General features: G+C 32.0%; 1 pseudogene; it reads right to left on the reverse strand.

The window, feature by feature from the left end:
* LOC119608114 overlaps positions 1-23,886 on the reverse strand; it is a 108,044-nt pseudogene that overhangs the window by 52,516 nt on the left and 31,642 nt on the right.

Raw genomic sequence — 23,886 nt, forward strand, 5'->3', positions numbered from 1 at the left:
TTTTCACATACATATGTTTAACACCTTATGTTAATTTATTTATTCCTTAAGTGAAAAAATAAACAGAATATTTTATAAATATGCCCCCAACATCTCAGGAAAAAAGCCACATTCATATAAAAAACAACAAATAACAAGTAAGAAATTATAGTCGGACGAGGCCGACCATATAATACCCTACACCTGTTACAAAAATAAAATGTGATTTAGTTTTCATAATAAAGCATTTAAGTTTAATTCAAGTCAAATTTTGAAGGGGGATTTGTATAGGGGCTATGGTCAAATGAGACCCTACAATTATAAAATTCATGAGAGTCATCAAGGCTAGTATAGAACTTGGTTTTGCAGCTTTTTGTCGAGTTACAAGTATATTAAACATAATTATGAACTTAAAATCCCTCTTCGTCGGGTTCAGTTGTATGCGGGCTAGGTGAAATAATTTACCGATGTTGACAATTTTTAATAGGCTTCGTCTACGAATCCATAGAAAATCATCTGCCAAATTTCATTGAATTATCTTCAAAATTGCGACCTGTAGTTTGATTACAAGGTTTACATGGACGGACGGACAGACGGACGGGCATAGCTAAATCGACTCAGAAAATTATTCTAAGCCGATTGGTATATTTTAAGGTGGGTATAGGACCAATATTATTGTGCGTTACAAACATCAGTACAAACCCAATATACCCTCCCCACTAAAGTGGTGTAGGGTATAATAACAAGAAAAAAGTTACATCCAACTACAAGGAAAAAATCTGTACCGAAATAACAAGAAAATGAAAAACAATATACAAATTAATACAATGAAGAAGATGTAGAAAAAAAAGCAGCAGGGAAAATATAGGTCAAACTACACAAGTACTTGAAACAATTTTGTGTTCAGTTCAGTTTCGTTACGTTACGTTTCGTTTTTTTTCACACACATTTCATTTGAATTGTTTTCAGATGCACTTGTTTGAACTATAACTTCAAGGCAATGCATAAAAAAGGTGGGTGTTAAATATGAAATGTTTTTCATCTTTTTTTTTTAAAAAAGAACAAAAAAAATGTTTTCAAGTGTCAAAGTTTCTTTTGTGTATGTTTTTGAATATATGAAATTTGATTTTCGTTTTTTTTCGTAATTTTCTTTTTGAGAGTGAAAGTAATTAAATGTTAAAGGTGTTAAAGGAGAAAGAGATACAATATCCATATATTTTTTAAATAAGAAAGTATTCCAATATCAGACAAAGTTGAAAAAGTTTATATTAAATATTTTACAAATATTGATAAAAAGTATTTTTTATAGGGTTGAGTGGTTTTAAGGGAGGAGTGATAGAAATGAAACTATAATTTTGTTTATAAGAGTTTAAGAGAACAATTTTAATAACTTGACAGCGCAAAGTTTTTATAATTCAATACATTTTTAAAACTAATTTTATAAACTAATTTGAATTCCTTTTACAGGTAAAATAAATATGTACACGCAAACTTAATGTCATGCAATATGAGTAAAATTTTTTGGGATTTAAGTAAAATAAACCTGATTAACTCTTTCATGGCACACCGGTGCCCCAAAGGTTGTTATTATATTTCTTCCTTCATCAGACATTTCCGATCGAATAACAGAGACAAAAATTCTTGGAGATTAAAGGAAATTAAAATGGTAATATGACAAAGAGGATAAAGCCAACGAAGCACATTGATGTGGGGCGCCGTATCGAAGAATCAAGGGCCCTATATGGGCTGTTACGCCTTTATAGTAGACTTGAAGATTATATCAGACAAAATACACTTAGTTTGCTATAGGGCTTGTTGTGCGCATCATTTTAGGTTAAGTTCAGTGGTTATTGCGTATTACATCATTACATCTATGCAGCTATCGGGCCTATTGTGCACTCCTTTTATAGGAAATTTTTTGTTTTGAAAAAACTTAAAAAGCGATCATCCAATGTTCAGAAATTTAATTTCATGGAAGCAGTTTCTTTGAATTTTACAATAAATATTCAATGGCTCCAAAGCCTGGCAAGGACAGGGAAAGTGTTCCAAAGTTTCTCTGTTCTCTCCGCTTGCTCTCTATTCCTCCAAATTTGTGCCCACAAAGCTGTGTGTCCACTAAGAACAGAATACTATTTGTTTTGTTGGTAATATAGCATGATCTCTAAGTTAGCTCTAGAAACATTGCAGGATATTCTCCCCAACGAAACTCATGTAAGATATGAGGCGGCACTGGAAGCCAAGCGACTCTTATCTTTATGCGTATTAACCAAAAGAAACTATAGGTCACGTCTACATAGACCATATTCCATATGACGGAACATTAGAGATAACTCCTACAGGGACTACTACAGGGGACGCTCTATGTTGGGAAATTGAACATACATAGGGGTCTTTATTGAAAGCCCATAAACCGAAATATTTATAGTCTTTCAGATAATACTAGCAGGCAGAAAATCGTGCTATAATTGCACCCAACAGGCAATAAAGCAGAAAATGTTAAGCCTAAAACATTATTAGAATATAAGAAATCCATTAATCACTTTTCTTTTGGTAATAAGCTTCAGGCTACTGGGGACCTATAGCAGGGATACAAGTCGAGACGGCTCAAATTGTCGGCGGCTGGCCGTCGGTAATATTATGCAATCCGCGCCGCCGCCGACTTCTTTCGGCTCAAAAGCTAAGCCGGCTTAAACGTAACAGCTGATAAAGATTGGAATCGCACACGACTTTCAGAAAATAATTTCACCAATTTAAACAGAGTTGCCACTATTTAAAATTCTTATGGCAAATTGAAAAGAGTTGCCACAAAATATTGTGTTTATATTAAAATAGTGATAACTACTACAATAATGTCCATTTTCTGCAGAGTGTTATACAGAGATTTTTCAATATAATAAACGCCTATAAGGTCAATTTCTGAAAAAAAGACTTAAAATGAGCCGACAATTTAGCCGCCGCCGCCGATCATTTTCATCGGCTTGTATCTCTGGCCTATAGCTATTACACTTGCGCTATTAAGAGCAGTGAACTTAAAGATGTTATGCAAATGCAAAACTATTCTGATATATAGTGAAAAAACAAGATGTAATCCCGAACAAAAGGTGAACGACAAGTCTCCTGAGGGAGAAAGTCAGAAATATATTCACAATTTTAACAATTGGATAAGCGTAATGTGACGAACGCAGAGCATCTGGTGAATATAGTGAAACATGAACAACGACAGAAAAAGCATTGCCGATGTTTCGTCGAAATTAGATTCCAACACTTTGGATGTGATGGTAGTTATATATGATATAACATACATCAATTCAAAAAAACATATCATCCCATAACCCAATCATCTATTAAAGATCCTTTTCCGAAAATCATCGAAATGCACATTTTAATATCTACAATTTTTTATTAGGATTGTAATGCAACTTTGTAGTTATAAAACTCATCTATTAATTCCAGCGATACACATGATCGGTTCCAATATTGACTCAATCCCTTTACTTATATATAAGGATATATCATAATTTTACCTTACAGTTGTTGAAAGCTGAGTAACTAAGCTTATTGCTACAATCTTTTAACAATTGATTTACATGTTACATTTCTATCAAATTATAATCTTATATAAAATTTCTAAGAATTCTAAATTACAGCAACTGGTAGAGATTCTTAAACCCATTTATTATAATAAGGAAATGTAAGACAAAAAAAAAAACTAACATACTTATAATGTCCTTAACATGAACTACAATAGTTTTGAACTTGTATTAAGAGTCAATGTGCATGTGGACATAAACACATTACATACAAACATATGCTGCACATTGTATAAGTATGTTTATATGAAAAATAACATTGTTAGTTATTGTAGATGTTGTTGTTGTTGTTGTTTTTCTTTTTAAATTACAATAATAAACAAAAACTACTTATACTAAGCATGTTGAGAACGTTTTTTTGTGGTATTTTTTGGATTTTCAAAACAACATACATACATACTAACAAAAAAAAAAAAAGAAAAAAAAAATCAAGACCATAAAGGACTAAAACAATAAGATTTCATATCTGTATGTAAATATATATTTACATATATGTATAAATACACATGTGTGCTTATAAATATGTATTCACTACACATGCTTGATTTACAATGTTGTCACATGTACTTACACAAACAGGATTCTATACACATTGTATATGTATTTACACATATACATACTTATAACGCTATTCTTACATACATAAATTACACAAAGAAATACAAGTAAACTGAGTACATCCGTAGACGACCATGCAGTACGGGGAGTTTCTCCCCAAACAGTGAGTGAATATTTCACGATATCCTGTTGCGTTTAAGTCATTTTCTGAAGGACACTTTATATTGAAGCTAAGGTCAAATATGTCCCGATGTCCTTCATTCTTATTTACAATACAATTTCGGGATACATACTTAAAACAAGTAAGAAATTATAGTCGGGCGAGGCCGACCATATAATACCCTACACCTTTGACAAAAATATAATGTGATTTAGTTGCCATAATAAAGCATTTAAGTTGAATTGTACCTTGCCTTAGATATACATACTTAAGCCGTTTATTGTTAAATAAAATTGTGGACATTTAAGTGAAATTTTGATGGGGGCTTTTCATAGGGGCTAGGGTCATATGAGAACCTATTATTATGGAATTCGTGAGGGTCATCAAGTCTTGTATACAATTAAGTTTTTGCAGCTTTTTGTCGAGATATGAGTATATTAAACATAATTATGAATTTAAAAAGCCCTATTCGGCGGGTTCAGTTGTATGGGGGCTAGGTGAAATAATGGACCGATGTAAACCATTTTCAACAGGCTTCGTCTACGGTACCATAAAAGATCATGTGCCAAATTTCATTGATTTATCTCCAAAATTGCGACCTGTAGTTTGATTACAAGGTTTAAAAGCCCTATTAGGGGGTTCAGTTGTATGGGGGCTAGGTGAAATAATGGACCGATGTTAACCCTTTTCAATAGGCTTCGTCCCTGCGACAATAGAAGATCATGTACCAAATTTCATTGAATTAACTTCAAAATTGCGACCTGTAATTTGATTACAAGGTTTACATGGACGGACGGACAGACGGACGGGCCGACGGACATAGCTAAATCGACTCAGAAAATGATTCTGAGCCGATTGTTATACTTTAAGGTGGGTATAGGACCAAACAAACATCAGCACAAACCCAATATACCCTCCCCACTAAAGTGGCGTAGGGTATAAAAACTAACTTGGGAAAAATTTCGTCAAGATTACTGCCTAAAGTTTTAACTGTACCCCAGGAGGCCACTTGTATGGGTGGTAAGTGAAATTCTCTACCTATACTGTAAATTATCAGTGCCAAAGAAACCTTATTAAAAGAGCATATGTATGTGTAAGAAATTGCATCCATCCAGCTCTTCTCGTTTGGCTTCTAACGTACTTTCAACAGACGGACGGACGTAGCTAGATCGTCATAGAATCTTATAAGGATAAGGAATTTACATCTACATTTGTGGGTATATGGTCAATGTTTTCATGCACTATAACACTTGTACTTCTGATATAATTTCATCTACTTTCTTAGGTGCTGAATTCATGTTTGAAATGTCTTCTCTTCAGATTACTTAGGGACAATAAAATGACAATTGATTTCCTCTCTGTATTGCAAAACTTTAGTTAACTAATTAGTTAGATATTTAGCAAAAACGTCTTGATAGCTTGACTCCTTTTAAAACTGCTAGGCAGTATAAACGTATGAACATATACATATACATATGTATACATATCTATAAAATTTTCACTAGGGTATAGTAATTTAAAACTACATGTGCTTGTTTTTGTATTCGAACACACAAAGTAATGAAAAGAAATGACAAAAATCAAAAAAAAATTTTTTTTTGCTTTCATGTCCTTTCATTATTACTGCAGGATAATGTAACATGTTACATATTTTCTACGCAATGCCAACAATGCTCCCTGGGAATTGTTTACTGTATGAAGAAATTACAGAAAAAGTTTATTTCTTTTTTGCGCTAAAACATTGCAAACTTTTTCTTTTAAAACGTAAAAAGTGTAAACGAACGAAAAAAATATTTGTTTGCATGTCAAATTTATACTGTAAATAAAAACAGTAAAAAAATAATAATGCGTTTTGCCTTACAATTCTTTTCATTTCAGTACTTTTTAGCATTTTCCTTTTGTTTTTATTTTTCTGAAAAAAAGTGAAAAAATACGTATATAAAAAGCATACAGGATTTCCCTTTTTCCACAATTTGTTTTTATGCAAAATTCTATTAATTTGTGTTTCCTTTTGTAACAAACACTCTTTAATTTCCATATCCTTTAAATGCTCTCTTTTTCTCTATCACAGTTTATGTTCTCTTTGATAGTTTTAGTAAATTCTTCAAAAATCATCTGTTTTCTTCTGCTGCCTAATACTCTCTTTATTCTTTGGAGTCCTTAACTTGTTTATCCTTTTACATAAATCTGTATTAGAAACGTTTGATGCCATGAAACAGCTCTCTTGCTTTTAATTCTGTTTAAATTTTAAAGAGTTTTCTAGTTTGCAGCAGAATTGTGTAGTTTTAGTTTTGTAATTTTAGGTACATTTTCATTTTAAATTATTTAACAAATATAAGGGTGAGTTTATTTATATATTTCTTTAGAAATTCTAAGCTAGAGTGCTATTAAGTGATATATCATTTAAAAACAATGAATTCTAATATTTCCAATAAAGTTATAAAGACAAATTCTGTTTAAATTAGACAAAAAAGTGCTATATGTATGACAATTCTAGAAGAGTGTAGAAATGTTTGGAAAATGTTATTAATTTAAAAGTTCCTAAAAAGTAAACTTTTAAGAAGAAAATATTGCATTTTAATAAAAATTATACACATTTACTTATTTCGGAAATTGTGGTAGTTTTGTTTTCCATTTCCAAATAATCATTGCTGTATAACTAATGCTATTTTTATGAATATTTTTACTATATTTTACAGTATTACGCTGTAATTATTATACTATTACTATTATGTGTATTTGAAATTAATATGGGCGGGGTCATAAAGTGGGCGTGTACCTCTCATTATCGACTATTTTTTTGATAAATATTTAACTGACAGTAGCTAAACATTGCAACAATTAAATAATTAATAATTAATTCATTAGAAATGATAATGGGCGGGATCTTAATAGTAGGCATTAATTTTAAAAGAATATGGCCACTTCTTTTAAAATTAATGCTTTAATTAATAAATTGTGTGCCAAAATTGTACGCGAGTAATTTTCTTTCCATTTTATATAACTTATATAGAAATGGGCGCAATTGAAATAGTGGGCGTGTCACTTCCTACACAAATAAATTGTTATTATTGAATATTTTTTCAATATTTAACTGTTAAATAATTTAACAGCATTCAACCGTTATGACTGCATATTCAGTAATAGAAATGAATAGAATGGCGGAATATATAGTGGACATAGCGTTTTACTTATAGAGTAACTTTTTTATTATCACATTAAAATAACGCCCACCACACTTATCTAAAATTATAATTTGTGACGCATAAATTAACCCAAAACGGACACGATCGGTCAGATTATTAATTAAGTTTTCGAATAATGTAAATATTGGGACTAATCCGAAAGAATCCTTAAAGTTGCATTCCACGAAACATTAACATACGGCTCTTCAAATGCTCTTCAATAAAGGGTATGGTTCTTCTATTTCAAACTTCTGTTAAATTAGACTAACTTCGGGCACAACATTTCTTTTTTCAGTTAATATTTTGCTTCAAACAAAAATATAAAGAAATTGTGTTTAAATTGAGAAAATTTTGCTGGAATAAATTGTCGCCAAATTCTTTAAATTTGCTTCCAAGGAAAGTTTTCATGAACGGACTAAAGGACGGTATGGCTAAATCGATTCAGTAAATAATTCTGATTGGTGGGACTTCGATGTAATAGTGTATCAAAATCATCAATTCAACGAGCCCGATATGGTTTGTGCAGTCCAGAAAAGGTGATTTCTCACCGAAGAAAAAGATCACCCATGACAGCACAAAAGGGTTGAAGTCTAAAAATTTGGGGCATTACTTCACGATAATTGTTGTCAATCACGTCAAGAGCTTGAAAAATCATTTGAAGCTAAGCGAAATGAAGACGAGAAACCTTGAAATAATGCTTGCGATGAAAAATGCATAATAATTTATCATGACAACTCTTGGTCACATGTTGCTATAAATACCTGTTCAAAATAATTGGAAAGAAGTGGTTGTGAAGTTTAGTCTGACCCGCCTCATATTTAGTTCAGACCTTGTTCCGTCCGATTACAACTTGTTTCGACGAATTCCAGTATTTTTGAATTCTTAAAAGATGTTATACATGATCATGGTCATTGCCCCCAATGTATAATGTTTTTTTTTTTTTGCAAATTCTTCTTTATTAAGACAAATTGATTATAAATATAAGAAAAATTTTAATTAACAACAATTAAAAACAAAAAACCAAAATGAACATTAAACTTTCTTAAGATCTAAAGAATGTTTTGACAAATTGTGCAAAGCAGGGGCCTCGAACATTAAGCAAAACAAAAGCATATTATTAATACATATGGAAGTATGTATGCAAAGTGAAGGAGGGACATACATACATACATATTTAAGTGTTTGTTTAATTGTTAAACTAATAATGTGCAACATGGAAAAATGAAGATGATTTGAAAAAACAAATGTTGGCAAATGTCTTTTAGAAATAACATAAAGGAAGGAACAACAACAAGCAATTAGTATTTTTTTCTTTGCTTTTTTTAAAAATATGCGGCATTTATTTAAACATTAACAGTGAAAGAAATGAAAACATAAAAGAAATCTTCAAAGACACCCAAACACTATACCCTAACGACAGATGAGGGAGTCAGTCATGTTTAAGCGCATGTGCTGGCAATGTGTCAGAGTGGTGAGAGAAAATCTGTTTAAGCACTAAAACAATACCAAGGGGGAGAGAATTCATGAAGAAGCAATTATTAATTCACATGGTACAACATAAATAAACAGTAGAAAAATAAATAAATAGACTGAAAACTGACTTAAATTTTAGTGGTTGGCTAAAGGGAGTTTAAGAGGGAAAACATTAAAATTCTAGTAGTACAGAATGGAAGGGGAAGTAGTAGTAGCAGCAATAACAAAACATTTTTTAACATCAACACAATTTAACATTTTAACTTAAATAACAACGACACAAAAATGTTTTTAATGTCATGAACTTGTCTGTCAAAAACAACAAAAATTAAAATAACTGGACATAAAAGTACAAATGCTACTAGTACTACTACTATGACTACTACTTCTCTACTGTCTGGGATTTTTAGCTACTCCAGAGATATACACACACTGTCGCGTAAATACATATATTACAAAGTAGTGACTTTATTAAGCTGCAAACAGAGTTGGAAAGGAGTGAATTCTTCTATGGAGCCATAAATCATAAACATATTATCATAAAATATGTATAAAACGATTCAATTTAATCAAATTGACTTATTGATGTTTTAACAAGTTGTACCCATTAACTATCTTTTTAAATTTCTTACGAAAAATGAATAAATAGCTTTTTGTGACCTTTGACCTTCATAATTTTTGGGATGAATTTGTTAAAAAGTTTCCCAGTTACTCTGTTAAATTGACATGGATATATTTTACCCATTTGCTGTCATTTATAAGTTAGAGCTTTCATTTTAGAACAAACATAAGGAAATAGGTTCCTGTGACCTTTTAACTTTTCAACACCATTTAAAGTACTTTAAAACGATCTCATGAAAGATATTTTGTAACGAAAAGTTTAATAATCAAATTGAGAGAAAACTTAGCATTTTGGGACAACAAAATTGAAACTGACCTTTGACCTTTATAGAATCTTTTAATGAAAAAGTTCTCACAAAGAAAATTGTCAAAAACTAGTTTAATTAATGCTTAAAACGATTTCTTTGAACTTTGACCTTTTTCATCACTTATGAACAACTACCGTTTTAGGAAACTTTTAATCACATGTTTGAACATTTGTTAAACTTTAGGAGTATATGTACAGAAATCCGTTAATCATCCAAAATATATAGAAAACAACATTCGTTTAAATGATTACACACATTTAATGTTCATTCATGCATCATGTCTATGTATGCTGTACGTGGCAGACAACTACTGCAGTATTATATGTATGTACAAATTTTATAAAAATGATGACGATGTTGATGATAATGTTGTAACATTTGTTTATAATGGCTTCCTATAAAAATTATATAGTAAAATTCATACATGAATACTGATACTAACATCCAGCACATTCCTGCTACAAAACCAACAACAACAAGTATATATATTTACATAAAGGATAAAGCATGATGATGCTCATATGTCACACTTGAAAAACAATAAAAAAAATAAATAAATGACAGAAGAACTAAACATTTGCATTCACAGGACTACAATAAAATTATGTGTCTCTGTGTTTTTTTACTGCGGTACTACGTTATGATCACAAAAGCAAAAAACAAAACAAAAAACTGATTTGAATAAGGACCAGGGCAATTATTATTGTGTCTATCTACAGGATGATTAGCTTTCAAATGACTTCTTCTTTTTTTGCCATTTTCATTTCATTTGAATCTATCTCAACATGGGCAAAACAAAATTTACATACAAATGTTATTTTCGTCTCTCCATTTTGCTTTCTCACTCCATTTCCAGTTATATATTCATCAAGTTATGCTAGTGACAGTTACAAGTTGTATTCAAAAAAATGTGTTAGGATAAATTGGAAAAATATGAAAATCACAGTAGAAGAGAAATATAGAAATAATTTAGCATTTAAAGAAATATTTAATGGAAATTTTTCATGAAATATTTAAAATATAAGGAAAGATGATATATGGAAAGTTTTGAACTGGAAAATATAGAAGGATATGGTGAAGTCTGAAGTCAATTCCTTCTTAATTAAATTATTAAGAATATATGGAGAATGGAAAATTATAGGGAATTTTTGAACTCAATATGTCAGCAACATGAGATTTTACAATTAGACAAATTACAGGCAAAATTATAAACCAGATTGTACATTATATCACAGACTAAGGTAAGTCCATTCTCCAGAATAGATTACAAACTAGAAACCTGACAACCATAGACAAGACCATAAACCAGACCATAGACCAGACCATAGACCAGACCATAGACCAGACCAGACCATAGACCAGACCATAGACCAGAACATAGACCATACCATAGACCATACCATAGACCAGAACATAGACCAGACCATAGACCAGACCATAGACCAGACCATAGACCAGACCATAGACCAGACTATAGACCAGACTATAGACCAGACTATAGACCAGACCATAGACGAGACCATAGACCAGACCATAGACCAGACCATAGACCAGACCATAGACCAGACCATAGACCAGACCATAGACCAGACTATACACCAGACCATAGACCATACCATAGAGCTGACCATAGACCTGACCATAGACCAGACCATAGACCAGACCATACCATAGAGCTGACCATAGACCAGACCATAGACCAGACCATAGACCAGACCATAGACCAGACCATAGACCAGAACATAGACCATACCATAGACCATACCATAGACCAGACCATAGACCAGACCATAAACCAGACCATAGACCAGACCATAGACCAGACCATAGACCAGACCATATACCAGACCATAAACCAGACCATAGACCAGACTATAGACCAGACCATAGACCAGACTATAGACCAGACCATAGACGAGACCATAGACCAGACCATAGACCAGACCATAGACTAGACCATAGACTAGACCATAGACCAGACCATACACCAGACCATAGACCAGATCATGTTATGAAACATACATAATGTCTTCTTTTACCGTTATTTTATGATAAAACCAAATACTAATTATATTTAAATTTCAAGTTAAAGATAACCTTGCTATTTGTTTTATGATAAATATATTTAAAATTTCAATAGTTTTATAAAAAAATAAAAAAAAGTTTAATAAAAATTTGTTGTTTTATATATGTATATATTTAAATTTATTAAAACTTTTCATATAAATGTTCTTTCATAAACCCTGGAGGTTACTTTTGTGGTAGTGTTTGTTTTTCTTTCATGTTTTTTTTATATGAGAAATTTCCATTAATTTTGTTTTTATTGTAGTGTAAATTGTTTTTGTGAACTTTTAATTTATTTAAAAATAAACTTCTATAATTTTATAATAACATAATAAAAATCCAGACAAACAAAGAGAAGAGGAGTTACTACGAAAATATTAATACTTTAAGGGGTTTACTAATCTAAACCACATTTCCTAATAGTCGATATATAAATAATTTTAAGCGTACTTGCAAGTAAAGGAAACATTTTAAAAGAAATCATAAGCCAAAAAAGGATATTCGACAAGCTTCTATAATTTAAGAACTGCAAATCTAAAATTTTTACAGAAGATAAAGAACTTAAAACTACGTACCGTAGTATAAACATTTTGAAAGAAATATTTTATTTGAGTACTTTATAAAGTCATAAGTTGGCTAGAATTTTTTATAAATTATAAAAATATAGATCTTAATTTTTAATTGCTCCATAAAGGGTTAAAATATGCTTTAACCATTTTATTGAAAAGAAATATAACCACTGATGTGGGATTTATCAGATACAAATTGTTTGCATACATATATTTTGTGAATATTTGGTATGCAAATTTTTATTTTTTTTTGTAAGCCATTTTATATTTATGTATGCATTTTTTTCAATTATGCAAAAATCAATTAGACTTTATACCAAAATTTGTTTTAACACGCATACAAATACATGTACAAATAAAAGGAGGGTTCGGTTTCTGAAGGTCAAAGTAAAAACTTATGTTTTTAAATCAAATACTATTAATAAGGCAAAAAATACAAGATCAGACCATAGAGTAGACCACAGATATGACAATATCCCTGAATATAAGCTAGATCATAGACTAGACCATAGAGATTACTATAGACTAGACCATAGACCAGCCCATAGACCAGACCATTGACCAGACCATAGACCAGATCATAGACCAGACCATAGACCAGACCATAGACCAGACCATAGACCAGACCATAGACCAGACCATAGACCAGACCATAGACCACACCATAGACCAGACCATAGACCAGACCATAGACCAGACCATAGACCAGACCATAGACCAGACCATAGACCAGACCATAGACCAGACCATAGACCAGACCATAGACCAGACCATAGACCAGACCATAGACCAGACCATAGACCAGACCATAGACCAGACCATAGAACAGACCATAGACCAGACCATAGACAAGACCATAGACCAGACCATAGACCAGACCATAGACCAGACGATAGACCAGACGATAGACCAGACCATAGACCAGACCATAGACCAGACCATAGACCAGACCATAGACCAGACCATAGACCAGACCATAGACCAGACCATAGACCAGACCATAGACCAGACCATAGACCAGACCATAGACCAGACCATAGACCAGACCATAGACCAGACCATAGACCAGACCATAGACCACCATAGACCAGACCATAGACCAGACCATAGACCAGACCATAGACCAGACCATAGACCAGACCATAGACCAGACCATAGACCAGACCATAGACCAGACCATAGACCAGACCATAGACCAGACCATAGACCAGACCATAGACCAGACCATAGACCAGACCATAGACCAGACCATAGACCAGACCATAGACAGACCATAGACCAGACCATAGACCAGACCATAGACCAGACCATAGACCAGACCATAGACCAGACCATAGACCAGACCATAGACCAGACCATAGACCAGACCATAGACCAGACCATAGACCAGACCATAGACCAGACCATAGACCAGACCATAGACCAGACCATAGACCAGACCATAGACCAGACCATAGACCAGACCATAGACCAGACCATAGACCAGACCATAGACCAGACCATAGACCAGACCATAGACCAGACCATAGACCAGACCATAGACCAGACCATAGACCAGACCATAGACCAGGACCATAGACCAGACCATAGACCAGACCATAGACCAGACCATAGACCAGACCATAGACCAGACCATAGACCAGACCATAACCAGACCATAGACCAGACCATAGACCAGACCATAGACCAGACCATAGACCAGACCATAGACCAGACCATAGACCAGAAACCATAGACCAGACCATAGACCAGACCATAGACCAGACCATAGACCAGACCATAGACCAGACCATAGACCAGACCATAGACCAGACCATAGACCAGACCATAGACCAGACCATAGACCAGACATAGACCAGACCATAGACCAGACCATAGACCAGACCATAGACCAGACCATAGACTAGACCATAGACCAGACCATAGACCAGACCATAGACTAGACCATAGACCAGACCATAGACCAGACCATAGACCAGACCATAGACCAGACCATAGACCAGACCATAGACCAGACCATAGACCCGACCAAAGACTAGACCATAGAGCAGACCATAGACTAGTCCATAAACCAGACCACAGATCAGACCACAGATCAGACCACAGATCAGACCATAGGCTAGACCGAAACCAAGACTATCATAATCGAGTTAGTTATAATTAATTTTCTTTACCGAAAATATTACATTGTAGTTATGTTTTTGCCAAAATCGAGCAATTTTTAGTGCCATCCTAAAAACCCATACATATGCTCGTACAAAAGTATATAGTATATGAAATACATATGCATATGAGTAAATATTAAATAAATATTGAATTGTAATTTATGGTTAATTAAATAAATTAAAATCATGGTGGTTGAATTTTAAAAATATGTATTTATACAGAGCAAAACTATTAAAAGAAGATAAACATGTGAATACAAACTATATAATTTCAATATTGGATAACAAAATTTGACTATAACAAATACAATCGAGAAGATTATTACGGTCAAATTTCGTGTTAAATTATTAATTAATTAAAATTTGCTTTAAAATTATGTTAATATATATATTTTATTTTCCACTTACCATTATGTCCCGTATTTGTGATTATCACCCAGAAATCAATGGTCTTTTCGGGGCCCAATTCCTCATAGTCCCACTTCTTTTTAACACGTACAGCACCATTTGTTTCTACCGTAACCCAGGGATTTTCATCACGTATCTTAAAGGTTTCCTTATCTGTTTCCTTTTCTAATTGAAATACCGATTTACCCTCGGTATCACCGTCAGCTTCGGTAAACTCGATACGTTTGGTGGGCCGCACAGCACGTGTAACACGTCTCTTTTCACGATGATGCGAATGTTCATTTACAGCATCGTGTTCAAGATGTTGCATTATAAATGAAACCGGTTCTGGGGCCAAAAATTCTATCAAAACCTTAGCAGGCTGAGAACTAACTAAACTGGGATAACGTAAATCATGAGCTTCTACATCTAATAACAGCTCGGTTGAGGGTGGTTGGCCTACTAACATAATTTCACCAGTTTGTGGTACTATAATAACAGTATTACTGGGTTGTTTCAAACGATAGGCGATTTTATCGCCATCAGCATCGGTGGCCTCTACCTTACCCACAATACTAAATCGTTTCCAGGTGGTAGAACTGTTCGTATCCAATTCGGGCGATTTTTGACCAGCTATGGCAAATTTATAATCATGAGCCTTAAATATGGGTCTATTATCGTTTTCATCTAAAACAGTGATTTGTATTTTAGAAACTGTCTTGTCTACATCTTCTAGATCAGAAGCCTGTACCGATAAATCATAATGAGCTGTTTGTTCACGATCCAAAGGTCGGTTTGTTACCAACCAAACACCACTTTCATCATCACCATCGATTATAAGACTAGTAGATCTTTCATCTGCCTGTTTGGCATGACGACTTTGCAAAGCAAATGCGCCATCTTCATTGCCGCCGATTATGGAATATTTGACCTTTTTGGGTTCTGTGGCTAATTCACCATTGCTAAAGGCCTGCATTAAAGGCACACCTCTAACTCTAGTGCCTGCTGGTTTATTTTCCTTAACCTCTCCTGAGGCATCTAACATGGAACCGGGAAATCTTAACATATCATTACGATGCATAACATACAATTGAATATTATGAGTTTGTGTAGAGTTGGGAGTTTCTTCGACCACTACTAAATTTACCGGACGATTGACTAGAGGTGAAATATCAGAGGTAGTCATCACTACACCATCTTCCAAGACAGTAAAATACTTGGCATATTCATTATCTAACATATGATATGAACCATGCTGCTGATAGGCCATTGCGTGACCCGATGACAAAGGAAAACCACTTTCAGAGGATGTATTAAGATTTGCTACAGGTTTAGTTTTGAAACGTTTTATACTAAAACCAGGATACGTATCATGGGGTAACACTAAAGACATGTCATTATTACTATTGCCACCACTGCCGGCCAACATGCGGGCCGCATTGGCCGCTGTTAGACCATTATGATGCTGCTGCTGTTGTGGTTGTGTGGCCTGTAGTGTTAGTTGTGATTTGGAGATCTCTTGAGTAAAAACTTGTTCAAATTGACTATTTATAATTAATAAAATAAATGCAGAGGTCAGAAGTAAACGACCCAAAGACGACGCTGACGTTGGTAAACACGACGACGACAATAACGACGTTGTACAAAATAGAGAGGGCGACGAGGTAAAAGCTTTTGTTAAGTCGCGTTTAACCGTTACCGCTAACCGTTGTGTTGGTAGCATTTCTGTATTGTTGTCGTTGCTAATGCTACTGTTGTTAATACTATTTTTAATTTCCGTAAAGCTTTTAAGCTTTGAGCGCTTTTTGTGCGCTCGATTTTGTGCCATAGTTGTGGCACGCGTTGCTTTTTAGAGTTTAAACTTTGTTGATATTTTGTTAAGTTGTTGTTTTTTCTTCAATTATTTACCTAAGATTACTTAGGTTATTTTTAGTAAAAATTTTTATGCGAAAGTTTTAGTTTAGGATACTTAAACTAACACATTATTATTTGTTGTGTTTTTTGGGGGGTGCTGAGCCGAAAAAGTCTAAAAAAAAGAAAAAAAAATATATTGAAATTAATATAAAATTATTATTAAAAAGGAAGTTTTATTTTGTTTTAAAATATAAAGTAAATCATGTATAATGATAATTCCTAACCGGATTATAACCTCTTATTCTGTCTGTCTGTCTGTCTGTCTATCTATCTGTCCGTCTGTCTGTCTGTCTCTCTGTAAATCATGTATAATGATAATTTCTAACCGGATTATAACCTTTTATTCTATCTATCTGTTATTCTAATCCCTTTGCCTGTCTGTCTGTCCATCTGTCTGTATATCTGTCTAACCGTCTGTCTGTCTGTCTGTCTGTCTGTCTGTCTGTCTGTCTGTCTGTCCGTCTGTCTATCTATCTGTCTGTCTGTCTGCCTGTCTATCTATCTGTTTGTCTGTCTGTTTGTCAAAACTAAACAAAAACTTATTTTAAGTTGTTTGCTTCTAGTTCCCCTAATTAGGCAATTAAAAAAAAAAAAACTTTTTTTCAACACTTAAAGGGTTAATGAATTACCACATTTAAGCCCCAACTAATAAAACTAAAATATTACCCAAAACCAACTATCTCATTGTCTTTGCAATAAATTTTCACTTAATTTACATAAGTTATTAACAAATATTATAACAAACTTAAAAGAAAACAAAGAAACTTTTATGTTCAGTTGTTTATAGACATTTAGTTATAACAAACATTATTATTATTATTTGTTCATTATAAATATGAAATAAAATCAATAAATATTTGATTGTTATTTTCCGAAGAATAAAACCAAAAAATTTCAAAACGGAAAAATAGTATGCAAACCCCCAGCAGGTAGTCTCTTCAAATTGCTGCTCTACTCTATTATTAGTTCAAAAAATATAAAAAGACATTAATGATCATTAGAGGCAACATCATCATTATTGTCATTATTATGTTTAATATTGTTAAGGGGGCCAAACAATTAATTGTTCATTAAAATATCATTAGTATTCATTGATTTTGTCTGTATGTTCAATAGTATTTTTTTTCTAGAAAATAAAACGAAACCTTTAAATACAGCTTTTTTCCAAAAATAACTAAATTATTGGTATAAATATTTTATGTTTTTTCCTTCTCTTCATTTCAAATATGCATATTAAATATTAATAAGTATTTGGAGTAGATTTTCTTAAAATAATGCAACACCTACTCAAGTTTTTTGTTTGGTATATTTTGATTATTTAATTGCTATTTTCGTGTGAGTTTGACGGCATTTTTTTGAAATTTTTATGTGAAATTTAAATAAATTTATTTATTTGATTTTTAATTTCATTTTTTTTAATAGAGCATAAATAATTATTGATTTCTTTATGGGTTTTCAAAAATTTTTGTTTAAAATTTGTGTTATTTTTTAATAAAAATTGGCAGTTTATTTGAAAATTGTCTTGAAAATATAATATTCAATATAATAAAATAAATATTAAACTGGCATAACGACCACCAACTGTGCGTAAAGTTATAAAATGGTATAGTTTATGATTTTTTGTTTTATAAACTTAATAATTAATAATTTTGTGATGATGAGAAAAGGGGGCAGTGAAAAATTTGTTGAAAATTTGTGTAAGATATTTAGCTACAAAAGGGTTTATTTGACTAATTGCAAGATGAAACAGTTTTGCTAGACTAATCAATAGACTAGTCCACAGACAAGTCCACAGACTAATCAATAGACTAGTCTATAAAAAAGCCAAAAGACTAGTTCATAAGCTGGTCAATAGACAAGTTCATAGACTAGTCAATAATCTGGTCAATAGACAAGCCCATAGACTAGTCAATAGACTAATCCATAGACTAGTCAATAGACTAATCCATAGACTAGTCAATAGACTAATCAATAAACTAATCCATAAACTAGTCCATAGATTTTTGTACAGACTAGTCCATTTAATAGTCCATGGACTTGCCCATAGACTAGTAAAGAGACTAGTCAATAGACTAGTAAAGAGACTAGAAAATAGACTAATCCATAGACTAGTCAATAGACTGGTTCATAGGATAGTCAATAGGATAGTAAATAGACAAGTCCATAGACGATGTAATAGACTAGCCAATAGACTACTCCATAGACTAGTCAGTAGACTAGTCCATGGACTTGTCCATAGACTACCTAATATACTACTCCATAGGCTAGTCACTAAAATAGTTCATAGACTAGTCAATAGTCTAGTCAATAGACTAATCCATAGTCTAGTCAATAGACTAGTCCGTAGATTTTTCCATAGACTAGTCCACAGAATAGCTCATAGACTTGGCTATAGTCTAGTCTATAGAGTTGCCCATAGACTACTAAAGAGACTTGATAACATACTAATCCATAAACTAGTCAATAGACTAATCTATAGACTATTCAATAGACTGTTCCATAGACGAGATAATAGTCTTATCAATAGACTAATCCATTAACTAGTCAATAGACTGTTCCATGGACTAGTTAATAGACTAGTCCATAGACTAGTCCGGAGTTTAGTATTCAATAGTCTAGTAAATAGACTAATTCATAGACTAATCAATAAACTAATCCATAGACTAGTCAATAGATTAGTTCATAGATTAGTCCAAAGTCTAGTCTATAGATTTGTTCACAGACTAGGCCATAGATTTGTCCATAGACTAGTCCATAGAATAACCCATAGGCTTGCCCAAAGATTAGTAAAGAGACTAGTCAATAGACTAATCCATAGACTTGTCAATAGACTGATACATAGGCTTGTTAATGGACAAGTCCATAGACGAGATAATAGTCTAGTCAATAGACTAATAGACTAGTCAATAGACTGGTCCATAGACTAGTAAATATACTACCACAGACTTATCCATAGACTAGTCCAGATATTAGTTAATAAGCTAGTCAATATACGAATCCTTAGTCTAGTCAATAGACTAATCCATAGACTAATCAATAAACTAATCTATAGACTAGTCATTAGACTAGTCCATAGATTAGTCTATAGATTTGTCCATAGACCAGCCCATAGATTTGTCCATAGACTAGTCCATAGAATAGCCCATAGACTTCCCCATAGACTAGTAAAGAGACTAGTCAATAGACTTGCCCATAGGCTTATTAATAGACAAGTCCATAGACGAGATAATAGTCTAGTCAATAGACTAATCCATATACTAGTCAATAGTCTAGTCAATAGACTAGTCCATAGACTTATCCATAGTCCAGAGACTAGATAATAGACAAGTCCATAGACTAGTCAATAGTCTAGCCAATAGACTAATCCATAGACTAATCTATTAATATATATCTGCCTTATATTATAAAAGCTGTTAAAAGGTTGTGGAACCATTTTAAACACACTAACGACTATCACGAAAAAACAAAACTTGTAAAATTTCTCACACAAAATTAATCATTAAATGATTTTACGATTAATTAATATTCTTTAAATAATTATTTGCTTAAACCTGAAGCATTAAATGTTTATTTTTTACATATTTTGTTTTAATTCCAATTTTTTCCAATTTATTAAAACAAATATTTATAAATGAGCTTTACTGGTCAACACTGTTCATCAGGCAAAAATAATCAAGTTAATATAAAACGTTTGTTTAAAACAATTCAACTTTCTTAACCTCAGGCTTAATTTATGCCAGAGACTCCCAAATGAAATGATTAATTTAATGACAATTTTAATGAAATGTTTTTTTACACATTTTTTTGTTTAAAGACTATCAATAAAACACCACTTTTTTGTTTTAAATGGAAAATATATAAATATGCAGATAAGAGGAAATTAATGGTGGAGCCAAGGCGACTTTGGAAGGTGCTACACAAAGTTTCAGGGGCGGCAAATTAAGGCAAGATTTTCATTCATTTAGACTTTTTGCTGGAAGTAATATTATGTCCAAAGTTCGAGATACAATTCAATTTAAACTGTTACAAATCCAACTCTGTATCAATAATAGCATATGTAGCGCATCTTCATACATATGTATGTCATCTTTTTATTAATTTCACATTTAAAACCACAACAAAATAAAGCATTTCAACTGTTTGAAAAATGATTACCACTGGCATAAGAGATGAGTTTTATCATCTCATCTGCATGTGTCCAATTAAGATTTATGCTTAACATGATAAATATTTTCAACTAATTTATTACTTTTAAAACACAAGTTTCTTTCTATAAAACAAAAACAAAACAATACATATCTACTCGAAAAATAAGCGTCTATGATTTGGAAACCAAGAAAATCTTGTTTATCCAGCTATTAGGCAATACCCAGATACTAAGACATTTATGGGCTTAAATACTTGTTAACGCATTTTTAATTAAGAGTCAGTAGTTTTTAGTTTCTTGAATTTTTTTATAAACATTTCAAATTTGTGAATTTATTTCAAATTAATTAGTCAGCTAACAAATTTGCTTTAATTATAATGAATTTTTTGTAAATACTTCAGCAGTGGTTGGCACACATATGTAGCAGGGGCTGAAAGCAATCAGCTGTTTTTAGTTTACTCTCTTTTACAATGAAATTTATAAAAATTTGAAACAGAAAAGTCAAACAACAGATTTTAAGCAATAGTCTTCTACTAGCCCAGTCTTGTTCTCTTTATGCCTACCTCTGTTTTAACCTCATAATTTAACTCTACTTTTATACATTTATTAATATTTAATGTTTTTCTTTGCAGATTATTGGCGCCTTTATTTAAAACACATGTAAATGATTCTATTTTTTCATCTTTTTATTATCTTCTTAAAAAGATCTACAATTTTTAATAAAAATATATTTTTTTCATAATAATAAACCGAAATTAAGTTATAAACCTTTAAGGTAGCCGTTTGGTGGTTATTGATGTAACAAAAGAAGTTTTATTTAATTTTTACGAATATTATTTAATAAAAAATTTTTTTTAATAAATTTATGACTTTTAGATGGTGGTGAAATGATAAAAATTTATTTGTTATTACAAAAAAAGGTTTTATTTTACAAATGAAATTTATAGTAATATAAATTGGTATAAAGGTTTTAATTAAGATTTATTACCTTGTGATAAAAATTTGTTTACGCTCGTGTAAAAAATATATATATTTTTTTCTTAAACTGGTCTTAAATTATTTCCTCTACTAATTGGCTATAACTTAATTATGTTCCAGCTTATTAAAATAGATAAAAATCAATTGTAAATGAAGGTAACTGTTGCGGCAAAGGTCAAGCAATAGTAATTTGCTTAAATTCTTTTGTGTTTTTAAAAAATATCAAAATTTAGGATTTAAAAATCTGATATTATAGTCCATATCATTAATACATACATATTTGCCATTTTAATTTAAATATAGAATTTGTAATAAGCGAATCTCTAAAGCAATTAGTAACAAAAATCGTTTCAGAGTACGTATACTTATCGATTTTTTATTTAGATACAACTTCAATGTCTGCAAAATTATCTCTCTTTACATGCTAACTTATATCAACTCATTATATCTCTTCCTCTCTCATTACTTGCGAACTTTTATTAACACATACTCTCTCTGACCCCCTCTTTCTCTATTTGATTGCTAAGTTTTATCAAGACCTTTAAAACTCTCATTTAAAGTACATTTCTTTTTGGTCGACTTCGCTCTAAAGCAGGCATCGACAAAGAGAGAGCTAAATATTTTATAACAGAGCCTAAATATGCTTTAAAACAGGCATCGGCTTTGCTCTCTGATTTGTTTTTTACATTTAAAAGCTTATGTACTTATGAGAGCGAAATATATCTCAGCAAAGCGTAATTGAGTTTTAAAACGGGCATCGGCATGTGTGGTAATAGGTTTTTTTACATTTGAGAACAAGAGATCAAAAGAGTACATTACCGATATATTTTTTTAAAGCAAGAAATTTTTCATGTTCTTAGTTACTAGAGTTCAAGTAAGGGTTATCAATGGAGCTGGTTTGTCTTGTCAAATTACTATAGGATCATGTTACAGTGTACAACAACAAGTGCAAATGATAACATAATTTTATCTGTCTGTTCGGGTAACGTTTCACCAAAGAAATATGGAGATACAAGAGCACCCTCTTTTGTTTGGTGAGAATTTTTGGAATTGTTCATATATCCCACATCAACCAATAAATTTACAGAGGTAAATGCACACAGAGAAAAAAACATGGTTACTACAACTATACCATGTTCATTGTAACATTACATTGTTATCAAAAATATATAATAGTTATCCTAATTAGATTTTAACTATATTATAGTTTCTGTAAACATTTTCATGTTCATGGTAATTATAAATTTGAATATGATACACTGAAATATAATTATTTTTCCAACAACTAATGAATGATAACAATACAAACATACTATTTTGTTTACAATTTTGATCATAATATGATCATGTATACTAATGTTATGATAAATAGGAAAATATTTCGGTGAAATAGTTAAAATATCCATAATATGTTTATACTACAATCATAAGTTTAAACATAATATTTGTGTAGCGTGTATAAAACGTTATTGGTTGATGTTTTAGCAACTTATTTTAGACTGATTTGGATGATATAGACACCAACTTTAGGTGGTTTTTCTATGGGCCATTCTGCTCATATTTGACCACGACAGCTTTTTTCTTAATTCAAATGTGCGGGAATCAGCGAAATTGGGATATTATACACCATACAAAGTGTTATCAGTAGGCGTTTCAAAAGATAACTGTTTTTGATAATATCTCACCCACACTATTGTTCATTTACATCTAAACATATATATAGCTTAATAAAAGTCCAAGGAGAAAGTCAAAAGTCGATTTTTAGCCAGGAAGGAGGAGAATGTTGAG

This window comes from Lucilia sericata, unplaced genomic scaffold (assembly GCF_015586225.1).
Source record: "Lucilia sericata isolate MDLA Ls3-8-SP2 unplaced genomic scaffold, ASM1558622v1 Contig000794F_arrow, whole genome shotgun sequence".
Classification (NCBI taxonomy): domain Eukaryota; kingdom Metazoa; phylum Arthropoda; class Insecta; order Diptera; family Calliphoridae; genus Lucilia; species Lucilia sericata.